Source organism: Chrysemys picta, chromosome 4, assembly GCF_011386835.1.
Source record: "Chrysemys picta bellii isolate R12L10 chromosome 4, ASM1138683v2, whole genome shotgun sequence".
Taxonomy (NCBI): Eukaryota; Metazoa; Chordata; order Testudines; family Emydidae; genus Chrysemys; species Chrysemys picta.
Window position 1 is genome coordinate 89,782,719 of NC_088794.1, and position 13,060 is coordinate 89,795,778.

At 41.0% G+C, this 13,060-nt stretch overlaps 1 protein-coding gene across 10 annotated transcripts in view; it reads left to right on the plus strand.

The window, feature by feature from the left end:
* Positions 1-13,060, plus strand: part of SIPA1L1 (signal induced proliferation associated 1 like 1) — a 383,806-nt gene that overhangs the window by 43,115 nt on the left and 327,631 nt on the right. The window contains exon 3 of one of the 10 annotated variants that reach the window (XM_042849373.2): positions 6,202-6,325. The exons of the other annotated variants lie outside the window; for them this stretch is intronic. The gene's annotated coding sequence lies outside the window, so the exon portion shown is untranslated. The remainder of the gene's footprint in view (positions 1-6,201; positions 6,326-13,060) is intronic. 10 annotated transcript variants of the gene reach the window in all.

Genomic DNA, 13,060 nt, shown 5'->3' on the forward strand with positions numbered 1-13,060 from the left:
GCCTTATTCAGTGTATCTGCCCCGTGTACATATTTGCTTACTTCATTGACAAAAGTAAGTCTTTACTCCTGTTATCACTGCAGAGCTAATGCAGCTATGAGATCCTGTTGTTTCACACATCAAAAGAACTGAAATGAATGGAGCTATGCTGAGCTACACCAGCTGAGGATCTGCCCCATAACTTGTAGACAATAGTTGATACAGATAAATTTGATAGGGTGAAACTTTATAGCACAAAAAAGCCCTCATGCTTCAGGATAGGCCCACTGCAAGATGTTAGGAAGAAAAGTTATGTCCTAATTGCCAAGCAGTTTTTTCTTGCACCTTTTCTTAACCATCTGTATTGGGCCCTGCCAGATCCAGGATAGTGGCCGTAGATGTACCTTGGTATGTCTTAGTATGGCAATTTCTGTGTTTCAAATAGAGAACAGAATTTGGTTTGCAGAATTTCTATTACTTATGCTGTTTCGGATTTGTAAACTGTCAGAACTTAACTTTCAGTTTCTAGGGTCAGTTTGCAGTTTTATATATAGACTAATCAAACAAGACCTGGAAATCAGAGACAAATATGCAATCCTATGGTGCCTTTTTTTGAAGTTAGTTTTCAGAACGGAGATGACCTTAAATTAATTAACTTGGGAGAACAAAACCTGTAAAAATTGCACATGAATTATTAGATACTAAGTGCAGCTCTGTCATCATATTGGTCAACCGGCAAAGTAATAGCTGACAGCGTGGATTGTTTTAATACCTAATTTTAAAATACCAGTTTCTCCATTCTTCTTTTGCAAGGAGACAGATGGATTACTGACTCTCTCATAACCTACTTATCATATTATAATTACAACTTTCCCCAAGCTGGAGCTACAGCTTTTTATTTATTTATTTATTTATTTATTTATTTATATATATATGTGTGTGTGTGTGTGTGTGTGTTAAAGAAGGAAAAATAAAAAACAGTGGATTGATATAAACTATTTAAGTTCACCTTTTTGGGGGCCTTTGGGTGATTTATGTAAAAATGGCAATAAAAGTGATTTGATTTTTTTTTTTTTTTTGAAAGCTAAAATTTTGTAGTGGTCCTTGGGTGATTAACTTGTGTGTATACCTTTCATTGTAATTAGCTTATTGTAACTAGATAATTACTGTAACACCATTATTTTTCTACTCTTGACTCAAGGATTTAACAAGAATTAAGCAATATTATCACAGTACACCATGCTACCATAGATGAAGCACTTGAATAAAATAATATTCTAACTTTGAAGCTGTGTTCAGACCATTTTGTTCACAGCACCTGGACTTGCTGTGCAGGTGAGCAACATTCAGCAAGTGTTTAGTAGCCATGAAAGACTCTAAACAAAACCAACTAGAAATATTTTGTTAGTATGTATTATTTTTGTTGAAGTAGGAATCTAAAATGCATTTGAAAGGACTAGTTTGATGACCTGAAGCATCCTGGGTAGGTCTGGAAGCTTTAATTTAAGATGGTTTGTAATTTTGCGTTTGTAAAGCAGATAAACAAAGTATACCTATGTCCATATGGCTTCAGTTCTAGCTATGTGAGAGACTGACTCTCTACCAATGTACCATCAAAGCAGCTGAAGTCATGTTAGTTATTTCTAGTCCATAGATTTAAACTTCTGGGAGCTAGCTGGTGGCAGGTGTTGGAGGGTTCTTGCTCCTTGGATGTTTTTCTCCTACTGTTCTGACAGAGCCCACATTTGTTGATCTTTTGGTGGTACACTGGAAAGCCCTTTCCCTAGGCTTTTGCTTGATTGGGGATAGAGCGCAGTCGAGTGGGCTGACTTTGGGTAAGATAAAAGTTGTTTTGTTTTTTATTTTTCCTCCTTTGTCCTTTAAAGTCATTTTGTTAAATTTTGTTTGTCCACCTGAAACGGCACAATTTGTAAATAGAAAATGAATCATGGCCATTTTCCTGAAATGTTTTGGGAATGCTCCATTGATGTAAAGAGCATCAGATTTTGAGTCTGATGCTAAACCTGGACCTCTCACCAACTATACTTACAACCAAGGCCCATTGCACTTATTCTGTGGATATCAGACCTACATTCTTTGGCAAGGCTCCCTGATTTCTGTAGCAAAGTAACACTAAATTCTGTGGTAAGGTTGATTATAAAATAATTCTAGAACATAAAAAATCTATTTTACAGTGAATTTAGAATAATTTCAATACTATCAAATATTATTATTATGATGGAACTCTATAGTTGAAGTTGTGTTGAGATTTGTACTTAAAACGAATTAAATTTCCCGTTATACAAAGAATATTGTCTGGTCTCTCTGGAAGGAGTATGAGCTATACATCTGGAGAAGAATGTTCTGAGAATTTCCAGGTAAATCTGTTAGTTAAAAGCATTTAAAAATCACCCAATTTTTTTTTTAATTTGAGTAACTTTGATTCCATGTAGCAAAGATATTTCTGAAGCTTGAACATTTAAAATTGACTCAGTTATAGGCGATTTAAGTTAATAATTATGCAAATGGTTGATTTATGAATACTTGTAACCATTTCTGTTTATATTACAATGTTTATAAGTTTTGTCAAATTAATTTGTCATATAGTGTATTTTATGACTATTGAGGTGTATAACTGATTGTGTCCATTCTGCTCAAAAGAGAATGGTGGCTCAACACCTCATATGGGAAGCTGATGAAGAAGCATCCTTTATTAAAAGGAGTGCCTTGCAACTCAGCCAGATAAGTGAATTTGAGTTTCATTGGCTGTGTGGTAAGCAAGGACCTGCACCCAGGAATTGTCTCCTTGACCTTTGGAAACTCATAGGAGGGAATTGCTTTCCTGTGGATTTCCTAAGGTTTACAGGAGAACAGCCTCCTACATAATTCCTAATATATGCAGTGAGGGAATTTGTGTTCTTGGCCCCCTATACACGTTGACAAGCTCCGTTATGCACTGCCTTATTCTCCCTGGCCAGTAGTCTACCAACAGTCAATGCCCTTCTCCACTGCCATCTCCTATTGATCATTTGTAAACGGTGTGTGTAAAATATATAAGTATTTCATATGTCAACATTTGTGTGTTAGTTCATTTCTCCAGCCCCTCAAAGAACTGGAAATCAGGTTGCCACACAAGCCTTTTGACATTTGATTTTTGTTATATAACACACAGTGAATGTATGCATGGCAGTGTGTGTGTATTTCCACAATATTTGTGTATGATTTGGTTTAGTAATCAGTGTGTTGTATATTTTCGGGAGGTGGGGGTGCGGGATTGGAGAGTCATAATGTAAATAAATAGTGGAACCTTTTAGCATGAGATCAATTTAGGCACATAAGAAAATGTCTAATTTCAAAACAGTGGAAATTTTTAGAAGAATTCACTTAACAGAAAAAATGCTTGCTTTCTCATTTACCCCAGGACCAATAAGATATTGGTTAACCTAAAAAATTCCAGATAATTTTCATTAATGGTTAATGTGTCAAAAATTATTCCGGCAAAGAAAGGTTCTTTATTATTTTATTGAGCATGTCAAGCAGAGAGGGATTAAGGTTTTGTGGGACCCTGGGCCACAGCAAGTGGGGGCCCCTCCCCACCTCTTCTGTCCACAGCCCTGCCCCATTCCACCCCTTCTGTCTGCGGCCCAGCCCACAGCCCCACCCCATTAGAATCCTAGAACTGGAAGGGACCTCGAGAGGTCATCTAGTCCAGTCCCCTGCACTTGTGGCAAGACTATTATCTAGACCATTCCTGATAGTTGTTTCTCTAACCTGCTCTTAAAAATCTCCAATGATGGGGATTCCACAACCTCCCTAGGCAATTTATTCCAGTGCTTATCCACCCTGACAGGAAGTTTTTCCTAATGTCCGAATTAAACCTCCCTTGCTGAAATTTAAGCCCATTGCTTCTTGTCCTATCCTCCGAGGTTAAGAAAAACAATTTTTCTTCCTCCTCTTTGTAACAAACTTTTACATACCTGAAAATGGTTATGCCCCCTCTGTCTTCTCTTTTCCAGACTGAAAAAATTGGGTTTGTTTAATCTTCCCTCATAGGTCATGTTTTCTAGACCTTTATTTGTTTTTGTCGCTCTTCTCTGGACTCTCTCCAGTTTGCACACATCTTTCCTGAAATGTGGTGCCCAGAACTGGACACAATACTCCAGTGGAGGCTTAATCAGAGCTGAGTAGAACGGAAGAATTACTTCTCGTGTCTTGCTTACAACACTCCTGCTAATACATCCCAGAATGATGGTTGCTTTTTTTGCAACAGCATTACACTGTTGACTCATATTTAGCTTGTGGTCCACTATGACCTCCAGATCCCTTTCTGCAGTACTCCTTCCTAGGCAATCATTTCCCATTTTGTATGTGTGCAACTGATTGTTCCTTCCTAAGTGGAGTACTTTGTATTTGTCCTTAATGAATTTCTTCCTATTTGCTTCAGACCATTTCTCCAGTTTGTCCAGATCATTTTGAATTTTAATTCTATCCTCCAAAGCACTTGCAACCCCTCCCAGCTTGGTGTGGTCCATAAACTTTATAAGTGTATTCTATATGCCATTATCTAAATAATTGATGAAGATATTGAACAGAACCGGACCCAGAATTGATCCCTGTCTTGCCATACTTCCTATCTTTCCTATGCAGTGGGATAGTTTGCTCTTGTGCCCTTAATAATGTCTCTTTGAAAAAAACTGCCTTCTATTGTTTTCCCCCTTAGACTTGCTTCCCATGGGATCTTACCTTCCAACTCGCTGAGTTTGCTGAAGTCTGCCTTCTTGAAATCCATTGTCTTTATTTTGCGGTTCTCCCTCCTACCATTCCTTAGAATCATGAACTCTATCATTTCATGATCACTTTCACCCAAGCTACCTTCCACTTTCAAATTCTCAACCAGTTCCTCCCTATTTGTCAATCAAATTTAGAACAGCCTCACCCCTGGGTAGCTGTCTCCACCTTCTGAAATAAAAAATTCTCCAATACATTCCAAGAATTTATTGGATAATCTGTGCCCTGCTGTGTTATTTTCCCAACAAATGTCTGGGTAGTTAAAGTCCCCCATCACCACCAAGGCCTTTGCTTTGGATGATTTTGTTTAAAAAAAAAAAAAAAAAAAAAAAAAAAAAAGCCTCATCCACCTCATCCATTCTGCCCCTTCCTCCTGCCATCTCGCCCTGTTCCACACACAATGAGCCCATTATGCCCCCCCCCGCAGCCCTGCAACCTTGCTTCCCCCCCCCCCCCACACCTAGCCCCAAGACCTGAGAAGCTCTGTCTCCCACCCTCCCCCCTGCCATGGCCCTGGGCCGCAGTGGGCAGAGCTTCTGCAGCCCTGAGTCCGCAGCAGAGAGCTAGAGCTCCTCCAGTCCTGGGGCCATAGGTGTAGTTTGACTGCTATATTTGGCGGGGCAAAGCGTGCCCGTGCATGCTGAAGCCAGTCCCCTTGGTTCACTGGCTCTCGCTTTCCACCTACAGTGCTACCTGGGCTGCTAGTGCTGGGGGGGGACAAGACAGCGTAACGCGGGAGCCCCAGCTGCTGCTGGCAATCACTTCTGCACCGGCTGCTGCAGTGATGTCCCTGGTGTGGTGCTGCTGTGGCTTCCTCCCTGCTGAGGCTGCTGCTGCCCAGGGAATGCCACATGCTGGGCTCCTGCTTCCCCCCCACTCATTCCTGTATCCCCTTCTCTTCTCCTTACCTCCCCCCCCCGCCCCACACACACTCACGGTTGTAGAGGAAAAAGGCGGGCCCTGTGACCCAGGAGGTGGTGTCCAGCTGCTGAGGCAGGACCCAGAGCACAGGGAACAAACAGAGCAGCTTTTCCCCTGTGACCTGAAACATGCTGGGGGGAGGGGGAGAACGCAGCATGGGAATGACAAAACCCTCTGCCCCCCCCCTAAGATAAGCAGAGCGGGGTCAGGGCATGGGGGTGCCCATTTTTCCTGGGCTCCGCAGTTGGCTGGGGACCCTGGGCACGGGCCCCATCAGCCTAGTGGCTAATCTGCCACTGATGTCAAGTGCTGACAACCTACTATGTGTTGAAGAGAGTTGCTGAGTACTGTACTCTTTGGGAGATATTAAATACTCAGATATCTTTTCATTAAAAATATAGCTAAACATACTTTATCAAAAAAAGTTCCTAAAATACTAGAAAATAATTTTCAAATCCAGAAAGTAGAAACTCCAAGCTCAGAAGCTATCCTATATCTATTTCTTGACAATAGAGAAGAACTGGATGTGAAGATAAAAGTGAACCTTGGAACCAGTGACTGAGCTAACTTGAATTTAGAGTAAGAAGGAAAGAATGGCTTTCCAAATTTGCACCAGTATGAAGATAAAGGACTTCAGGTAAGCAAGTTTTGAGGACTTAAGTAATGTAGGGCCTGATTCTGCCACCCATGGTCACATTTAGTAGTACGTTATTCTACACGTCGTCATATTGAAATGAATGGGCTACTTTGCATATAGTACAGTAACTCCTCGCTTAACGTAGTTATGTTCCTGAAAAATGCAACTTAAAGCGAAACGATGTTAAGTGAATCCAATTTCCCCATAAGAATTATAATTATAAATATATATATATATATATATATATATATATATATATATATAAGAGAGAGAGAGAGATATTGTGATTGATTTAAACAATTTAATACTGGTACACAGTGATGATGATTGTGAAGCTTGGTTGAGGTGGTGAAGTCAGAGGGTGGTATATTTCCCAGGGAATGCCTTACTGCTAAATGATGAACTAGCAATTGCCTGAGCTCTCAAGGGTTAACTCGTTAATGTAGCCTCATACTCTACAAGGTAGCACTAATGGAGGTAGGGGAGACAGCATGGCAGATAGAGACACACACCGTGTGTGTGTGTGTGTGTGTGTGTGAGAGAGATGCGCATTGCTCCTTTAAGTACGCTGACCCCACTCTAAGTACACTGCCTTTTTAAGTAGATCAGCAAGCTGAGACAGCAGCTGCTGTCAGGAAGCTCCCTCCGTCCTGAGCCCTGTTGTGTCTCCCCCCTGCTCTATGGAAGATGGGGTAGGCGGGGGGAAGGGGACACCCTGACATTAGCCCCCCTCCTCACCCTCTCCCCACCCTCCCCTGCCCGCACAGCAAGTAGGTGGATCCCGGGAGAAGCTCCGGGCAGAGGGCAGGAGCAGCACATGGCAGTGGGGGGAGGGACAGCTGAACTGCTGGCCCGGCAATTGATAGTCAGCTGGGCGGCTGCCGCACAGGGTATTTAGGGGAGTGGGGAGATGATGTGGGGGGCTGTCGATCCATCCTGGTTCCAAGCCCCCACCAGCTAGCTCCAAGGGGCTGCTCTTCCTGCAAGCAGTGGACAAAGCAGGCAGCTGCCAAATGACGTTATAAGGGAGCATTGCGCAACTTTAAACGAGCATGTTCTCTAATTGATCAGCAAGGTAACAACATTAACCGGGATGACTTTTAAGTGAGGAGTTACTGTACTACTAACTGAGCAGAACTGAAAAGATTATATCACTTACTACAGAATTGTAAGGAAAATGCAGAGAAAATTAGGACACTGGCTTCTGGGAAGTTGTTCTTCATATCTTGTCTGTAGACCCATCACATTTTTCTGGCCATGATATCCAAATCACTGTTAGAGAGTATGAATCAGAAATAGACTGAGAATTCTTACAATGAGTAGATACTTGCATTAACCAGTTGTTATTGCCTTCAAAACTTTTTATCCTTCACATTTTGGCATTAGAGACAGATTAGGAATTACAATTCTTCCAGTCCTCAATTCTCTTTAGATAAAATTGAAATGTGTGATAATAATACAGGGGTCCGCAACCTACTGCACGCGTGCCAAACACGGCACACGAGCCGATTCTGAGTGGCACGCAGCTCCCTTCCGCGGTCCCGGCCCCCAGCCCCACTCAGTCCCACCGCTCTCCCCTGCGGGGGCAGGAGGCAGAAGCTTGGTTCTGCGGCAGCCAAACTTCCCCCCTCCACCACTTCTGACCCCAGCGTGGTGCTTTCCTGCCCCGCCTCCACTCCTTCCCTGGCCAATCAGCTGATGGCCCTAGCGAGGGGGAGGGGGAAGAGCGGCAGCGTGCACACAGCTCCTAGAGGACGCAGAGAGAGGTAGGGATGGAGCCTGGGCGAAGCGGGTGGAACAGGGCATATCCCTTCCAGCCCCGTGCCCTGAGAGCACTCCCATGAGCCAAGCACCTCTGCCCTGACCCCTCCACACACACTCAGCCTTCTGCTCTGCACCCCCTACACACTCTAGCCCTCTGCCCTGAACCCCCCCACCCCAACACACAACCCAGCCTTCTGCCCTGTACCCCCACAGCCCCAGCCCTCTGCCCTGAACCCCCACACCCCAACACACACCCAGCCTTCTGCCGTGCACCCCCACAGCCCCATCCCTCTGTCCTGAACCTCCCCACACTAAACCTTCTGCCCTGCACCCCCCATACCCCCAGCCTTCTGCCTTGAACCCCCAACACACACCCAGCCTTCTGCCCTGCACCCCCCACAGCCCTCTGCCCTGATCTCTGACCCCCCCCCACACACACACACCCCCAGCCTTCTGCCCTGACCCATGAAACATCCCCCCCCCCTCCCGGTCTGGGGTCCTGGCTGCAGGCCTGATCAGCCCTCTGCTGGCTTTGGTGAACAGAACCCCAGGCTGGCAGTGAGCTGAGCAGGCTGGTGGCGTAAGATCAGCATTTTAATTTAATTTTAAATGACGCTTCTTAAACATTTTGAAAACCTTGTTTACTTTACGTACAATAGTTTAGTTATATAATATAGACTTATAGAAAGAGACTTTCTAAAAACGTTAAAATGTATTACCGGCACGCGAAACCTTAAATTAGAGTGAATAAATGAAGACTCGGCACACCACTTCTGAAAGGTTGCCGACCCCTGTACTAATGCATGAAAAATTTGTTTTTGCTTTGATTCGTGGGATAGACAAAATGTGATTGGTCACCCTTAATATGAAATACATTTTCAGATCTGGGCCAATGAAGCTTTCCTAGCTTTGACAGGTTGGGGTTCTCTCTGGGTTAATATTTAACTGAAATCACTGCATAGCACAGAGGGCCTTTGTGTGCAAGAGGTCTGATTTCTTCATGCCCTCCCAAAATTTTGTATATGGGTTGGCAATATGCATGCCCAACTTTTGATACGATTTTATATGGCAGAAATTAAACCATAAAAATTGAAGTAAAAACACCATATTATGAGGTCTGTTATTAAAATTAGTCTTCTAATGTAAAAGCTACATGAAGTATATATGTTATAGAAAGTATCTGAGAATTTTCATGCTTAAATTTTAGCCTTTTTAAAACAAGTTTAAAGATATGAGATTTTCAGAAAGGACAAAGGGAAGTTAGATCTTTCAGTGGGAATTGAGTGTCTAATTCCTCTTTATGCTTTTGCAAATTTTTCCCTTGAAGTGTGGCTATCCAGGAGACTATGATCTGTATGATCTTGTATTTCAGAAGTGGTTTGATTTTGCAGGAGCCTTGTCTTCAGTGGTAATCTAGTAGCCCAGTAAACAGCAATGTCAGTGGGCTCTGCATATTATCCAGTGTTTTTGTCCGTAAGAACTGTGGCCATTATACATGTCATTCAAAATTTGTGTATTCTGAGGAGGGTAAAAATGGGGAGAAGTACCTGCTTCAAGATGGCGGGACATAATGGACTCCCCCTAAAGAGGACTCAGGGAGTCCAAAATTGCTTGTATGAAAGACCTGCAAAGTACATCTTCTAACATAAATTTCTTTATGCCATGACTTGGGTAGTCCAAGTGATGTAAATTGTTCTGAAACCATGGACAAAAAAGCAATTTAGCTGGATCTTGATAGGAAGCTCTGAAATTAATGTCTTTTCTGAGATAGGCCATAGGGCATACCTTTATACAAAGATTATTACAATAATGTGTAAGGTGTGAATACAGGGAGGCATTCCATCATGCCCAATTTGGACTAATCCTTCTGTTTGATCTCTCCCTTTTAAAATAATCCCAGCTTTTTCTTTTTTGCAGGTTTAGTGAATCCACTTCCCTTTCTGTGTTTGAGCATTATTTCTATAAGGCTGAGAACTTGTACTGTATGTTAATTTTATTTATTTAAAGAACAAAAACAAACACAAGAAAACACTGATAATTTGAGGCAACCAAACTTGGAGAATGTATTGCAAAGCTTGCCTATCACCCTTGACTAGTGAAAGTGCCGGGCCCACTGCGTCGGAGATAATGACTAGAATCTTATGTTAGTAACAGATGGTGTGTTTTGAGTGAATGTCTTCAAATGAAAGTCAGGTCAAAAAGGGTTGTAATGAAATTTGATGTGGTTTTTTTTTTTTTTTTTTTTAAATTTCAGGCAGGTAGGCTTTTCTGCATATTGTATTTAATTCAATTTTTCCTTTTTATATTCATTTTTGTTGACATTCACTTCTGTTTGTTAAACCTATATAAAAGGCTACTGTATTATGGGTCTATTGAGCGGTAAACACTGTTTTTTTTTATAAGATGTATTTTGTAACAATATATTTGTTCCTTAGTTTTGTTGGGGAAAGGATACCCTGTATTTGTTCGTTTTGTGGATTGCCATACATTCTTGGAAACTAAGCATTAGAGGGTTTTTTTTAGCATTGTAGATACCATTGCATTTGACCACACATAATAGATATAAGATGCATGTGCAAGATGTGATGTTGGATGGTGGGGGAGAGTTGATCATATTGTTCCTTTTTATAGACACTTTGCGCAAAAAAAAAAAAAAAAAAAAAAAAGTGTCGTCCCTCTTCCCCCCCCCCCCCCGAAACCCTCAACAAAAAACTTAGAGCAAATGTGAGGAGGAATGAGCCGATGCTCCTAAAAAGAGCAACATGTTAGATTTGTGCTATGCTGGGAGTGGAGATTTTATATAAAATGATTGTTGGCAGCTTATCAAATAAAGTACAACAAGCTAAATCTCTGAAAAGGTGTTAAAAATCAGATGTATGTATAGCTCAGTCAGGAGAACAAGAGCCTTGAATAAGGAACTGAAATAAATGTTACTTAAGTTGAAAAAATAAAAACCATTGTTGCACTTTTTTACTAAAGGGAGAAAAGAAGCATGTCTTGGTCATGTGTTTCTGTTTGTACTTTTAAATTACGTAGATGACTGAGCTTTACCTAGAGTTGCTTTAAGCTTTGAGTACACTGATTTGGAAGGTTGGAGAAGAATGAAAAGAAGGTTGCAACTTGTATCATCTTCTATATCCCTTCATTTAAAAATGGCTGGTTATGAGGAAATGTGCAGTCCTGGAGAAAGCTGCTGCTTATCTGTAGCAATACAATTAAACCACAAGTGGTAGCAAACATCTTATTTAGGTGCTGGTAGGTGAATTAAGAAGCCTGATTTCAGGCTTCAGCTTTTAAAAAATTTGGCCCTATGGAAATAACACAACAAGTTGCAAGAAATAAGTAGTTTCAAATCATTGGAACTTGATTCAAACTCCTTTATAAACTTCATATTAAAAATATTTTTAACTATTGGATATTTCAAATAACCTTCAAATAACCGTCAACAGCCTTTAAGTCTCATAGTTGGATACAAAACAATCCCTTCTCCAGTTACTTATTTAAGTTAAGGACATTTAGAAATTGGAAATGGCAGAAAAGAATACTATAAAATTGATAGAAGAGTGCATCTCTGGGATTTGTTTAGTGGTTTCTAGTCAGATTGTTAAACATACATCTTTGTATTAAAATTCCTATTGGCTTATTTTTTAGTCTACTTTTTAAACAAAACAAAAGTCATGAATACAGTGTAAAATTCACCCCGGGACCAAAGACTGACATGTGGCCATTTACATCACCCCGCATCAGTCCTTCATAGATTGCTATGGTGACATTATTGTGGGAGCAGGCCAGTCTGTGGAACTGTGTTATATGGCACTTGTACACCATGCAAATTGTGTAGAATGGCAGCAGGTGCTGTTCTAGTCAATAGCAGCTGCAACAGAAGGTGGATGTACAGCACCTTCACACTGTTCTTGTGCTGGGCCTGTGGATTTCACCTCCCCTCCACACTACAACTTAACTGCCCAGCTATTTGAGCATTAATTAATGTAAGAAATGGTGCACATTTTTATTTTACGATGAATAAAAGTTTTGAAGTTAATTTATTTTCAGCCATTTTTTGTATTTAACCATTGGGTGTCCGATCATAATTCTAAATATAACTGTGTGGAAAAACTTCCCACCATGTACTGCTTTTGAAGAAAGGAGATCTCCCAATTTTGTTATAGTTTCAATTTCAATATCAATATCTGTATGGGATTTTAAATTTAATATGTGGCTTCTCATTTTAAACATACAAAACTGTTTCACAGAACTGTCAAGGGGAGAGTTTGTTCAGGCAAACTTTCTTATAAGAGTTTAATTTTTTTGCTTTTTGTCTGTATTAAGAAAGGTTTTTTTGTGCAGACAGGATGATCTGTCTCCAGTTGCTTGCAATGCCTGCTCTGTATATCTGAGAGAAGTAGCAGGATACTTATTTGTGAAAGCAAGGGAAATGATTACCTTTTTGTTTTGATACAAACCAATGAAGGGGTGGGTGTGTGTTTGTACAGTATGATTTGCTCTTGGTTGTTTTTTCCTTTCCTTTTTCCATTTCCCATTCCTTTTCATTGCCGGTAAGTCTGTTATGTTCTACTATAAGGCACTTTCCTACACTGGGGCTAAAAACCATGTTTGTTTGTTTTTGTACACAGAGGTCTTTAATATTGTTGGTCTGTCCACCAAAACATTTTTTATGCTTTCACTCCCAAGATGTTTTCTGCCCACTATTATGCCACCATGCATATAGCTGGCTAAAGGGTTTTGGGTAGGTTAGCAAAATGATTAATCGGAATATGTATCCCATATTTAACTGATTTACTTTACAATAAAAAGTGTTTTATATAGAGAGAGATTTTCAGGTCTTCCATCCCAGTCAGATGTTGCTGAAGTGAAGCTCAGCTTGCTATTTTTCAATATTGTCAGCTTGTTTTATGTTTCCTAGGCTGCCTTTGAAAAGAAAAGGGCCAAAAACTTGCATTTAAAAACGAA